General features: G+C 53.5%; 1 protein-coding gene across 1 annotated transcript in view; it reads left to right on the top strand.

Moving 5' to 3' along the window:
- LOC118382123 (tyrosine-protein kinase receptor UFO) overlaps window positions 1-14,778 on the top strand; it is a 109,849-nt gene that overhangs the window by 18,083 nt on the left and 76,988 nt on the right. The gene's annotated exons all lie outside the window — the stretch shown is intronic.

Here is a 14,778-nt window from a genome sequence, read left to right as displayed (position 1 = left end):
AGGACTCAGTCAGGGAGGTGGGGTGATGGGGGAGTCAGTCAGGGAGGTGGGGGACTCAGTCAGGAGGTGGGGTGATGGGGGAGTCAGTCAGGAGGTGGGGCACTCAGTCAGGGAGGTGGGGTGGTGGGAGACTCAGTCAGGGAGGTGGGGTGGTGGGGGACTCAGTCAGGGAGGTGGGGTGGTGGGAGACTCAGTCAGGGAGGTGGGGTGGTGGAGGACTCAGTCAGGGAGGTGGGGTGATGGGGGAGTCAGTCAGGGAGGTGGGGGACTCAGTCAGGGAGGTGGGGTGGTGGGGGACTCAGTCAGGGAGGTGGGGTGATGGGGAGTCAGTCAGGGAGGTGGGGGACTCAGTCAGGGAGGTGGGGTGATGGGGGAGTCAGTCAGGGAGGTGGGGGACTCAGTCAGGGAGGTGGGGTGGTGGGAGACTCAGTCAGGGAGGTGGGGTGGTGGGGGACTCAGTCAGGGAGGTGGGGTGGTGGAGGACTCAATCAGGGTGGTGGGGGACCCAGTCAGGGAGGTGGGGTGGTGGGAGACTCAGTCAGGGAGGTGGGGTGGTGGGAGACTCAGTCAGGAGGTGGGGTGGTGGAGGACTCAGTCAGGGAGGTGGGGTGGTGGGAGACTCAGTCGGGGAGGTGGGGTGGTGGGAGACTCAGTCAGGGAGGTGGGGTGGTGGGGACTCAGTCAGGGAGGTGGGGTGGTGGGGGAGTCAGTCAGGGAGGTGGGGTGGTGGGGGACTCAGTCAGGAGGTGGGGTGGTGGAGGAGTCAGTCAGGGTGGTGGGGACTCAGTCAGGGAGGTGGGGTAGTGGAGGAGTCAGTCAGGGAGGTGGGGTGGTGAGGGACTCAGTCAGGGAGGTGGGGTGGTGGGGGACCCAGTCAGGGAGGTGGGGTGGTGGGGGACCCAGTCAGGGAGGTGGGGTGGTGGGGGACTCAGTCAGGAGGTGGGGTGGTGGGGGACTCAGTCAGGGAGGTGGGGTGGTGGGGGACTCAGTCAGGGAGGTGGGGTGGTGGGAGACTCAGTCAGGGAGGTGGGGTGGTGGGGGACTCAGTCAGGGAGGTGGGGTGGTGGGGGAGTCAGTCAGGGAGGTGGGGTGGTGGGGGAGTCAGTCAGGGAGGTGGGGTGGTGGGGGACTCAGTCAGGGAGGTGGGGTGGTGGGGTACTCAGTCAGGGAGGTGGGGTGGTGGGAGACTCAGTCAGGGAGGTGGGGTGGTGGGAGACTCAGTCAGGGAGGTGGGGTGGTGGGAGACTCAGTCAGGGAGGTGGGGTGGTGGGGGACTCAGTCAGGGATGTGGGGTGGTGAGGGACCCAGTCAGGGAGGTGGGGTGGTGGGGGACTCAGTCAGGGAGGTGGGGTGGTGGGGGACTCAGTCAGGGAGGGCGGATGGTGGGGACTCAGTCAGGAGGTGGGGTGGTGGGAGACTCAGTCAGGGAGGTGGGGTGGTGGGGGACTCAGTCAGGGAGGTGGGGTGGTGGGGGACTCAGTCAGGGAGGTGGGGTAGTGGAGGAGTCAGTCAGGGAGGTGGGGTGGTGAGGGACTCAGTCAGGGAGGTGGGGTGGTGGGGGACCCAGTCAGGGAGGTGGGGTGGTGGGGGACTCAGTCAGGGAGGTGGGGTGGTGGGGGACTCAGTCAGGGAGGGGGTGGTGGGGGACTCAGTCAGGGAGGTGGGGTGGTGGGGGACTCAGTCAGGGAGGTGAGGGACCCAGTCAGGGAGGTGGGGTGGTGGGGGACTCAGTCAGGGAGGTGGGGTGGTGAGGGACCCAGTCAGGGAGGTGGGGTGGTGGGGGACTCAGTCAGGGAGGTGGGGTAGTGGGGGACTCAGTCAGGGAGGTGGGATGGTGAGGGACCCAGTCAGGGAGGTGGGGTGGTGGGGGACCCAGTCAGGGAGGTGGGGTGGTGGGGGACCCAGTCAGGGAGGTGGGGTGGTGGGGGACTCAGCCAGGGAGGTGGGGTGGTGGGGGACTCAGTCAGGGAGGTGGGGTGGTGGGGGACTCAGTCAGGGAGGTGGGGTGGTGGGAGACTCAGTCAGGGAGGTGGGGTGGTGGGGGACTCAGTCAGGGAGGTGGGGTGGTGGGGGAGTCAGTCAGGGAGGTGGGGTGGTGGGGAGTCAGTCAGGGGGTGGTGGGGGACTCAGTCAGGGAGGTGGGGTGGTGGGGTACTCAGTCAGGGAGGTGGGGTGGTGGGAGACTCAGTCAGGGAGGTGGGGTGGTGGGAGGCTCAGTCAGGGAGGTGGGGTGGTGGGAGACTCAGTCAGGGAGGTGGGGTGGTGGGGGACTCAGTCAGGGATGTGGGGTGGTGAGGGACCCAGTCAGGGAGGTGGGGTGGTGGGGGACTCAGTCAGGGAGGTGGGGTGGTGGGAGACTCAGTCAGGAGGTGGGGTGGTGGGGGACTCAGTCAGGGAGGTGGGGTGGTGGGGGACTCAGTCAGGGAGGTGGGGTGGTGGGAGACTCAGTCAGGGAGGTGGGGTGGTGGGAGACTCAGTCAGGGAGGTGGGGTGGTGGGGGACTCAGTCAGGGATGTGGGGTGGTGAGGGACCCAGTCAGGGAGGGCGGATGGTGGGGGACTCAGTCAGGGAGAGGTGGGGTGGTGGGAGACTCAGTCAGGGAGGTGGGGTGGTGGGGGACTCAGTCAGGAGGTGGGGTGGTGGGGGACTCAGTCAGGGAGGTGGGGTGGTGGGAGACTCAGTCAGGGAGGTGGGGTGGTGGGGGACTCAGTCAGGGAGGTGGGGTGGTGGGGGAGTCAGTCAGGGAGGTGGGGTGGTGGGGGACTCAGTCAGGGAGGTGGGGTGGTGGGGGACTCAGTCAGGGAGGTGGGGTGGTGGGGACTCAGTCAGGGAGGTGGGGTGGTGGGAGACTCAGTCAGGGAGGTGGGGTGGTGGGAGACCCAGTCAGGGAGGTGGGGTGGTGGGAGACTCAGTCAGGGAGGTGGGGTGGTGGGGGACTCAGTCAGGGATGTGGGGTGGTGAGGGACCCAGTCAGGGAGGTGGGGTGGTGGGGGACTCAGTCAGGGAGGTGGGGTGGTGGGGGACCCAGTCAGGGAGGGCGGATGGTGGGGGACTCAGTCAGGGAGGTGGGGTGGTGGGGGAGTCAGTCAGGTTGGTGGGGTGGTGGGGGACTCAGTCAGGGATGTGGGGTGGTGGAGGAGTCAGTCAGGGAGGTGGGGTGGTGGGGACTCAGTCAGGGAGGTGGGGTGGTGGGGGACCCAGACAGGGAGCTGGGGTGGTGGGGGACCCAGTCAGGGAGGTGGGGTGGTGGGAGACTCAGTCAGGGAGGTGGGGTGGTGGGAGACTCAGTCAGGGAGGTGGGGGACTCAGTCAGGGAGGTGGGGTGGTGGGGGGTCAGTCAGGGAGGTGGGGTGGTGGGGGACTCAGTCAGGGATGGGGGTGGGGGACCCAGTCAGGGAGGTGGGGTGGTGGGGAGTCAGTCAGGGGAGGTGTGGGACTCAGTCAGGGAGGTGGGGGACTCAGTCAGGGAGGTGGGGTGGTGGGGGACTCAGTCAGGGAGGTGGGGTGGTGGGGGACTCAGTCAGGGAGGTGGGGTGGTGGGGGACTCAGTCAGGGAGGTGTGGGGGACCCAGTCAGGGAGGTGGGGTGGTGGGGGACTCAGTCAGGGAGGTGGGGTGGTGGGGGACTCAGTCAGGGAGGTGGGGTGGTGAGGGACCCAGTCAGGGAGGTGGGGTGGTGGGGGACTCAGTCAGGGAGGTGGGGTAGTGGGGGGGGGACTCAGTCAGGGAGGTGGGATGGTGAGGGACCCAGTCAGGGAGGTGGGGTGTTGGGGGACTCAGTCAGGGAGGTGGGGTGGTGGGGGACCCAGACAGGGAGCTGGGGTGGTGGGGACTCAGTCAGGGAGGTGGGGTGGTGGGGGGACTCAGTCAGGGAGGTGGGGTGGTGGGAGACTCAGTCAGGGAGGTGGGATGGTGAGGGACCCAGTCAGGGAGGTGGGGTGTTGGGGGACCAGTCAGGGAGGTGGGGTGGTGAGGGACCCATTCAGGGAGGTGGGGTGGTGGGGGACCCAGACAGGGAGCTGGGGTGGTGGGGGACTCAGTCAGGGAGGTGGGGTGGTGGGGGACTCAGTCAGGGAGGTGGGGTGGTGGGAGACTCAGTCAGGGAGGTGGGGTGGTGGGAGACCCAGTCAGGGAGGTGGGGTGGTGGGGGACTCAGTCAGGGATGTGGGGTGGTGAGGGACCCAGTCAGGGAGGTGAGGGACCCAGTCAGGGAGGTGGGGTGGTGGGGGACTCAGTCAGGGAGGTGGGGTGGTGGGGGACTCAGTCAGGGAGGTGGGGTGGTGAGGGACCCAGTCAGGGAGGTGGGGTGGTGGGGGACTCAGTCAGGGAGGTGGGGTAGTGGGGGACTCAGTCAGGGAGGTGGGATGGTGAGGGACCCAGTCAGGAGGTGGGGTGTTGGGGGACTCAGTCAGGGAGGTGGGGTGGTGGGGGACCCAGACAGGGAGCTGGGGTGGTGGGGGACTCAGTCAGGGAGGTGGGGTGGTGGGGGACTCAGTCAGGGAGGTGGGGTGGTGGGAGACTCAGTCAGGGAGGTGGGATGGTGAGGGACCCAGTCAGGAGGTGGGGTGTTGGGGGACTCAGTCAGGGAGGTGGGGTGGTGAGGGACCCATTCAGGGAGGTGGGTGGTGGGGGACCCAGACAGGGAGCTGGGGTGGTGGGGGACTCAGTCAGGGAGGTGGGGTGGTGGGGGACTCAGTCAGGGAGGTGGGGTGGTGGGAGACTCAGTCAGGGAGGTGGGGTGGTGGGAGACTCAGTCAGGGAGGTGGGGTGGTGGGGGACTCAGTCAGGGATGTGGGGGGTGGTGAGGGACCCAGTCAGGGAGGTGGGGTGGTGGGGGACTCAGTCAGGGAGGTGGGGTGGTGGGGGACTCAGTCAGGGAGGGCGGATGGTGGGAGACTCAGTCAGGGAGGTGGGGTGGTGGGGGACTCAGTCAGGGAGGTGGGGTGGTGGGGGACTCAGTCAGGGAGGTGGGGTGGTGGGAGAGTCAGTCAGGTTGGTGGGGTGGTGGGAGACTCAGTCAGGGAGGTGGGATGGTGGGGGACCCAGTCAGGGAGGTGGGGTGTTGGGGGACTCAGTCAGGGAGGTGGGGTGGTGAGGGACCCATTCAGGGAGGTGGGGTGGTGGGGGACCCAGACAGGGAGCTGGGGTGGTGGGGGACTCAGTCAGGAGGTGGGGTGGTGGGGGACTCAGTCAGGGAGGTGGGGTGGTGGGAGACCCAGTCAGGGAGGTGGGGTGGTGGGAGACTCAGTCAGGGAGGTGGGGTGGTGGGGGACTCAGTCAGGGATGTGGGGTGGTGAGGGACCCAGTCAGGGAGGAGGTGAGGGACCCAGTCAGGGAGGTGGGGTGGTGGGGGACTCAGTCAGGGAGGTGGGGTGGTGGGGGACTCAGTCAGGGAGGTGGGGTGGTGAGGGACCCAGTCAGGGAGGTGGGGTGGTGGGGGACTCAGTCAGGGAGGTGGGGTAGTGGGGGACTCAGTCAGGGAGGTGGGATGGTGAGGGACCCAGTCAGGGAGGTGGGGGTGTTGGGGGACTCAGTCAGGGAGGTGGGGTGGTGGGGGACCAGACAGGGAGCTGGGGTGGTGGGGGACTCAGTCAGGGAGGTGGGGTGGTGGGGGACTCAGTCAGGGAGGTGGGGTGGTGGGAGACTCAGTCAGGGAGGTGGGATGGTGAGGGACCCAGTCAGGGAGGTGGGGTGGTGGGGGACTCAGTCAGGGAGGTGGGGTGGTGAGGGACCCATTCAGGGAGGTGGGGTGGTGGGGGACCCAGACAGGGAGCTGGGGTGGTGGGGGACTCAGTCAGGGAGGTGGGGTGGTGGGGACTCAGTCAGGGAGGTGGGGTGGTGGGAGACTCAGTCAGGGAGGTGGGGTGGTGGGAGACTCAGTCAGGGAGGTGGGGTGGTGGGGGACTCAGTCAGGGATGTGGGGTGGTGAGGGACCCAGTCAGGGAGGTGGGGTGGTGGGGGACTCAGTCAGGGAGGTGGGGTGGTGGGGACTCAGTCAGGGAGGGGGATGGTGGGAGACCAGTCAGGGAGGTGGGGTGGTGGGGGACTCAGTCAGGAGGGGAGGTGGGGGTGGTGGGGGACTCAGTCAGGGAGGTGGGGTGGTGGGAGAGTCAGTCAGGTTGGTGGGGTGGTGGGGGACTCAGTCAGGGATGTGGGGTGGTGGAGGAGTCAGTCAGGGAGGTGGGGTGGTGGGGACTCAGTCAGGGAGGTGGGGTGGTGGGGGACCCAGACAGGGAGGCTGGGGTGGTGGGGGACTCAGTCAGGGAGGTGGGGTGGTGGGGGACTCAGTCAGGGAGGTGGGGTGGTGGGGGACTCAGTCAGGGAGGTGAGGGACCCAGTCAGGGAGGTGGGGTGGTGGGGGACTCAGTCAGGGAGGTGGGGTGGTGGGGGACTCAGTCAGGGAGGTGGGGTGGTGAGGGACCCAGTCAGGGAGGTGGGGTGGTGGGGGACTCAGTCAGGGAGGTGGGGTAGTGGGGGACTCAGTCAGGGGAGGTGGGATGGTGAGGGACCCAGTCAGGGAGGTGGGGTGTTGGGGGACTCAGTCAGGGAGGTGGGGTGGTGAGGGACCCAGACAGGGAGCTGGGGTGGTGGGGGACTCAGTCAGGGAGGTGGGGTGGTGGGGGACTCAGTCAGGGAGGTGGGGTAGTGGGGGACTCAGTCAGGGAGGTGGGGTGGTGGGAGACTCAGTCAGGGAGGTGGGGTGGTGAGGGACCCAGTCAGGGCAGAAAGAGACAGAGGAAGTTGCTTGTGTGACTCATCAGAACAGGTTTGCTGGTGGTGCTCATCACTTCATGTTAATGTTGTTAGTTGTTTGACAGGACACTCACAGCTAGGGAATGGGCTGACACAAACACAACTATTCAGTCAGTCAATAGGCCCGTAAAGAGATATGGCTTTGAGTCTGTATCCAACCGACACGGCCATTTGCAGTCAGTCAGTCACCCAGCCACAACACACAGCCAGCCAGCCAGCCAGTCAGACACAGCACATAGCCAGACATTCCCTTGGTTCTGCTTCTTCAAATACAACCCCAGACCCACAAGAACCCCACCCTGTCCCAGACCCAACCAACTCCTCCACAGAAATGTCCCCTTCTCTCCCCTTCCCTTCAGACTGCTGGGATCTGTCTGTGGGTCTCTGACCAAGGCCTTGTGCCTCCACTCACTGTCAGAGCTCAACCTAGACTGCTATATATTTAGGAAATAGTGTCGGGAGTTTTGTCCTGCCCAGACCCACTAGCCCTCACCTCCAGCACCACCCCTGTCCAGACCCACTAGACCTCACCTCCAGCATCACCCCTGTCCAGACCCACTAGCCCTCACCTCCAGCACCACCCCTGTCCAGACCCACTAGCCCTCACCTCCAGCATCACCCCTGTCCAGACCCACTAGCCCTCACCTCCAGCACCACCCCTGTCCAGACCCACTAGCCCTCACCTCCAGCACCACCCCTGTCCAGACCCACTAGCCCTCACCTCCAGCACCACCCCTGTCCAGACCCACTAGCCCTCACCTCCAGCACCACCCCTGTCCAGACCCACTAGCCCTCACCTCCAGCATCACCCCTGTCCAGACCCACTAGCCCTCACCTCCAGCACCAGCACCACTTTACGCCACATGGCTTCAAACTAGAAGCACAAGCATTTCGCTGCACTTGCATTAACATCTGCTGACCATGTGACCATTAACATCTGCTGACCATGTGACCATTAACATCTGCTGACCATGTGACCATTAACATCTGCTGACCATGTGACCATTAACATCTGCTGACCATGTGACCATTAACATCTGCTGACCATGTGACCAATAACATCTGCTGACCATGTGACCATTAACATCTGCTGACCATGTGACCATTAACATCTGCTGACCATGTGACCAATAACATCTGCTGACCATGTGACCATTAACATCTGCTGACCATGTGACCATTAACATCTGCTGACCATGTGACCAATAACATCTGCTGACCATGTGACCATTAACATCTGCTGACCATGTGACCATTAACATCTGCTGACCATGTGACCATTAACATCTGCTGACCATGTGACCATTAACATCTGCTGACCATGTGACCATTAACATCTGCTGACCATGTGACCAATAAAATGTGATTTGGATATGATTGGAACCATATAGTTTCTCTCCCCGAAGCACTTTACATTTTTAGATAATAAAGAATTTGACCTTTCCATCACGTTAATGATTGAGGATTGGTTGATTTCCATTTTATTTATTTATATATATATATATTAAAAAAAAAAGATTGATAGAAAAGTATTGTCCAACCTATCAGGTATCATCTCACTGCACCCTCATACGCCATATCTTGAAATACGCAGCCTGACAAATTAAAAGTATGTTTACATTGTAATACTTCTGACAGCAGTCTTCCTAACTCTCTCTGTCCGTAACGTTTGAACTTCACAACATTTCCCAGAAAGCCTGAATTATTAAGTCATCGGTAGTTTTACACTTTAGACGAGACTCTGCTGTTGTGCTGTAGAATTTGTCAATGTTGTTTCTTGTATAATAAATCCTATAGGTTACTTTATACTGGACTAAATGTACGTTTTCATTAACTGTAATCTTTTTAGTTAAGTTCCGTCATTCCCTCCATCTTGTGCCAATATCAATTGTATTTAAGTCTTGGTTTCAATAGTTTATATATATATATTTCTAAGAGATTGTCAGTGGGATATGCTCTCTGCCAAGTTTTGCATAGCTAACCTATCATACAGTATGAGTATAGCTAACCTATCATACAGTATGAGTATAGCTAACCTATCATACAGTATGAGTATAGCTAACCTATCATACAGTATGAGCATAGCTAACCTATCATACAGTATGAGTATAGCTAACCTATCATACAGTATGAGTATAGCTAACCTATCATACAGTATGAGTATAGCTAACCTATCATACAGTATGAGTATAGCTAACCTATCATACAGTATGAGTATAGCTAACCTATCATACAGTATCATACAGTATGAGTATAGCTAACCTATCATACAGTATGAGTATAGCTAACCTATCATACAGTATCATACAGTATGAGTATAGCTAACCTATCATACAGTATGAGTATAGCTAACCTATCATACAGTATGAGTATAGCTAACCTATCATACAGTATGAGCATAGCTAACCTATCATACAGTATGAGTATAGCTAACCTATCATACAGTATGAGTATAGCTAACCTATCATACAGTATGAGCATAGCTAACCTATCATACAGTATGAGTATAGCTAACCTATCATACAGTATGAGTATAGCTAACCTATCATACAGTATGAGTATAGCTAACCTATCATACAGTATGAGTATAGCTAACCTATCATACAGTATGAGTATAGCTAACCTATCATACAGTATGAGTATAGCTAACCTATCATACAGTATGAGTATAGCTAACCTATCATACAGTATGAGTATAGCTAACCTATCATACAGTATGAGTATAGCTAACCTATCATACAGTATGAGTATAGCTAACCTATCATACAGTATGAGTATAGCTAACCTATCATACAGTATGAGTATAGCTAACCTATCATACAGTATGAGTATAGCTAACCTATCATACAGTATGAGTATAGCTAACCTATCATACAGTATGAGTATAGCTAACCTATCATACAGTATGAGTATAGCTAACCTATCATACAGTATCATACAGTATGAGTATAGCTAACCTATCATACAGTATCATACAGTATGAGTATAGCTAACCTATCATACAGTATTAGTATAGCTAACATATCATACAGTATGAGTATAGCTAACCTATCATACAGTATCAGTATAGCTAACCTATCATACAGTATGAGTATAGCTAACCTATCATACAGTATGAGTATAGCTAACCTATCATACAGTATGAGTATAGCTAACCTATCATACAGTATGAGTATAGCTAACCTATCATACAGTATGAGTATAGCTAACCTATCATACAGTATGAGTATAGCTAACCTATCATACAGTATGAGTATAGCTAACCTATCATACAGTATCATACAGTATGAGTATAGCTAACCTATCATACAGTATGAGTATAGCTAACCTATCATACAGTATGAGTATAGCTAACCTATCATACAGTATGAGTATAGCTAACCTATCATACAGTATGAGTATAGCTAACCTATCATACAGTATGAGTATAGCTAACCTATCATACAGTATGAGCATAGCTAACCTATCATACAGTATGAGCATAGCTAACCTATCATACAGTATGAGTATAGCTAACCTATCATACAGTATGAGTATAGCCAACCTATCATACAGTATGAGTATAGCTAAACTATCATACAGTATGAGCATAGCTAACCTATCATACAGTATGAGCATAGCTAACCTATCATACAGTATGAGTATAGCTAACCTATCATACAGTATGAGCATAGCTAACCTATCATACAGTATGAGTATAGCTAACCTATCATACAGTATGAGTATAGCTAACCTATCACACAGTATGAGTATAGCTAACCTATCACTCAGTATGAGTATAGCTAACCTATCATACAGTATGAGTATAGCTAACCTATCATACAGTATGAGTATAGCTAACCTATCACACAGTATGAGTATAGCTAACCTATCATACAGTATGAGTATAGCTAACCTATCATACAGTATGAGTATAGCTAACCTATCATACAGTATGAGCATAGCTAACCTATCATACAGTATGAGCATAGCTAACCTATCATACAGTATGAGCATAGCTAACCTATCATACAGTATGAGTATAGCTAACCTATCATACAGTATGAGTATAGCTAACCTATCATACAGTATGAGTATAGCTAACCTATCATACAGTATGAGTATAGCTAACCTATCATACAGTATGAGTATAGCTAACCTATCATACAGTATGAGTTTAGCTAACCTATCATACAGTATGAGTATAGCTAACCTATCATACAGTATGAGTATGGCTAACCTATCATACAGTATGAGTATAGCTAACCTATCATACAGTATGAGTATAGCTAACCTATCATACTGAGTATAGCTAACCTATCATACAGTATGAGTATAGCTAACCTATCATACAGTATGAGTATAGCTAACCTATCATACAGTATGAGTATAGCTAACCTATCATACAGTATGAGTATAGCTAACCTATCATACAGTATGAGTATAGCTAACCTATCATACAGTATGAGTATAGCTAACCTATCATACAGTATGAGTATAGCTAACCTATCATACAGTATGAGTATAGCTAACCTATCATACAGTACAGCATAGCTAACCTATCATACAGTAGTATAGCTAACCTATCATACAGTATGAGTATAGCTAACCTATCATACAGTATGAGTATAGCTAACCTATCATACAGTATCATACAGTATGAGTATAGCTAACCTATCATACAGTATGAGTATAGCTAACCTATCATACAGTATCATACAGTATGAGTATCGTTTTCTGACTCAAATAGGACTCCCTCAAGGTTGCTCTTAACGTCCAAATAATCAACATGTTGTGATATAACATTTATGTTTAATTCTTTTTTTAAAAGTTGCATGTATTTGAAAATATCTACTTTGGGTCAATCTAAAATAGCTTGTTTAAAGTTGTCGTGGAAAAAAAACATGTATTTCCTATTCACAAATCATTTACGGTTCTCAAGCTCATGTCCATGTTCTGACATCAAATAGACTGCTGTAATAGCGGCGCGACTCTAAAGTCGATGGGCCACTAATATACCTTGAACGTGACTCATATTGAACTCATGAGTCGGGTCTCCAGTCACGGGCCTACGGATGAACTGCAGCTCTGAGAGGAAGAGACAGAAACAGAAGGCTGCTGTCAGGGGTTGAGATGTGCTGACCAAAGGGAATCGGAGATATTGGGGAAGGAAAGAGAGGAAGGGGTTGGTGTGTTGCAACCGCGTGATGTTCTGTTCATTCACCCACACAGTCAGTGGTCAGCCCTCCCTCCCTCCCCCTCCCTCCCTCCCTCCTCCCTCCCTCCCTCCCTCCCTCCCTCCCTCCCCCTCCCTCCCTCCCCTTCTCACGTTCGCTCCCCTCCCTCCTCCTCCCTCCCTCCCTCCTCCTCCCTCCCTCCCTCCCTCCTCCCCCTCCCTCCCTCCTCCCTCCCTCCCTCCTCCTCCTCCCTCCCTCCCTCCCTCCTCCTCCTCCCTCCCCCTCCCTCCCCCCTCCTCCCTCCCCTCCCTCCTCCCTCCCTCCCTCCCCTCCCCTCCCTCCCTCCTCCTTCTCACTCCTCTCGCTCCCTCCTCCTCCCTCCCTCCCCTCCCTCCCTCCTCCCTCCCTCCTCCTCCCCCTCACGTTCCTTCGCTCCCTCCTCCTCCTCCCTCCCTCCTCCCGTTCCTTCGCTCCCCTCCCTCCCTCCCCCTCCCTCCTCCCTCCCTCCTCCTCCTCCCTCCCTCCCTCCCTCCCTCCCCCCTCCCTCCCTCCCTCCCTCTCTCATAGCTCTCACCCCCTGTCCCCTTTCTGGCGTTCCCTCCCACGGACCACAACAATGAAGGCATGGTCCTCTCCGGACAACACAACACACTGTGTGGCTTAGTTATCATAGGAACAACTTAGGAACAGCTTAGGAACATAGGAACAACTTAGGAACATGGGAACAACTTAGGAACATGGGAACAACTTAGGAACATGGGAACAACTTAGGAACATGGGAACAACTTAGGAACATGGGAACAACTTAGGAACATGGGAACAACTTAGGAACATAGGAACAACTTAGGAACATGGGAACAACTTAGGAACATAGGAACAACTTAGGAACATGGGAACAACTTAGGAACATGGGAACAACTTAGGAACATGGGAACAACTTAGGAACATGGGAACAACTTAGGAACATAGGAACAACTTAGGAACAGCTTAGGAACATAGGAACAACTTAGGAACAACTTAGGAACAACTTAGGAACAACTTAGGAACATGGGAACAGCTTAGGAACAACTTAGGAACAACTTAGGAACATAGGAACAACTTAGGAACAACTTAGGAACATAGGAACAACTTAGGAACATGGGAACAACTTAGGAACATAGGAACAACTTAGGAACATAGGAACAACTTAGGAACATGGGAACAACTTAGGAACATGGGAACAACTTAGGAACATAGGAACAACTTAGGAACATAGGAACAACTTAGGAACATGGGAACAACTTAGGAACATAGGAACAACTTAGGAACATAGGAACAACTTAGGAACATAGGAACAACTTAGGAACATGGGAACAACTTAGGAACATGGGAACAACTTAGGAACAACTTAGGAACAACTTAGGAACATGGGAACAACTTAGGAACAACTTAGGAACATAGGAACAACTTAGGAACATGGGAACAACTTAGGAACATGGGAACAACTTAGGAACATGGGAACAACTTAGGAACATAGGAACAACTTAGGAACATGGGAACAACTTAGGAACATAGGAACAACTTAGGAACATGGGAACAACTTAGGAACATAGGAACAACTTAGGAACATGGGAACAACTTAGGAACATAGGAACAACTTAGGAACAACTTAGGAACAACTTAGGAACATGGGAACAACTTAGGAACAACTTAGGAACATAGGAACAACTTAGGAACATGGGAACAACTTAGGAACATGGGAACAACTTAGGAACAACTTAGGAAACTTAGGAACATAGGAACAACTTAGGAACATGGGAACAACTTAGGAACATGGGAACAACTTAGGAACATGGGAACAACTTAGGAACATGGGAACAACTTAGGAACATGGGAACAACTTAGGAACATGGGAACAACTTAGGAACACAGGAACAACTTAGGAACAGCTTAGGAACATAGGAACAACTTAGGAACAGCTTAGGAACATAGGAACAACTTAGGAACATGGGAACAGCTTAGGAACAACTTAGGAACAACTTAGGAACATGGGAACAACTTAGGAACAACTTAGGAACATAGGAACAACTTAGGAACATAGGAACAACTTAGGAACAACTTAGGAACATAGGAACAACTTAGGAACATGGGAACAACTTAGGAACATAGGAACAACTTAGGAACATGGGAACAACTTAGGAACATGGGAACAACTTAGGAACAACTTAGGAACATAGGAACAACTTAGGAACATGGGAACAACTTAGGAACATAGGAACAACTTAGGAACATGGGAACAACTTAGGAACATAGGAACAACTTAGGAACATGGGAACAACTTAGGAACATAGGAACAACTTAGGAACATGGGAACACTTAGGAACAACTTAGGAACATGGGAACAACTTAGGAACAACTTAGGAACAACTTAGGAACAACTTAGGAACAACTTAGGAACATAGGAACAACTTAGGAACATGGGAACAACTTAGGAACATAGGAACAACTTAGGAACATGGGAACAACTTAGGAACATGGGAACAACTTAGGAACATAGGAACAACTTAGGAACATGGGAACAACTTAGGAACATAGGAACAACTTAGGAACATGGGAACAACTTAGGAACATGGGAACAACTTAGGAACATAGGAACAACTTAGGAACATAGGAACAACTTAGGAACATGGGAACAACTTAGGAACATGGGAACAACTTAGGAACATGGGAACAACTTAGGAACATGGGAACAACTTAGGGAACATGGGAACAACTTAGGAGGAACAACTTAGAACATGGGAACAAACTTAGGAACATGGGAACAACTTAGGAACAACTTAGGAACATGGGAACAACTTAGGAACATGGGAACAACTTAGGAACATGGGAAC

The sequence above is a fragment of the Oncorhynchus keta genome, chromosome 1 (assembly GCF_023373465.1).
Source record: "Oncorhynchus keta strain PuntledgeMale-10-30-2019 chromosome 1, Oket_V2, whole genome shotgun sequence".
Taxonomy (NCBI): domain Eukaryota; kingdom Metazoa; phylum Chordata; class Actinopteri; order Salmoniformes; family Salmonidae; genus Oncorhynchus; species Oncorhynchus keta.
The sequence above is the reverse complement of the archived record's forward strand: the minus strand, read 5'-3'. Positions and strand labels throughout refer to the sequence as shown.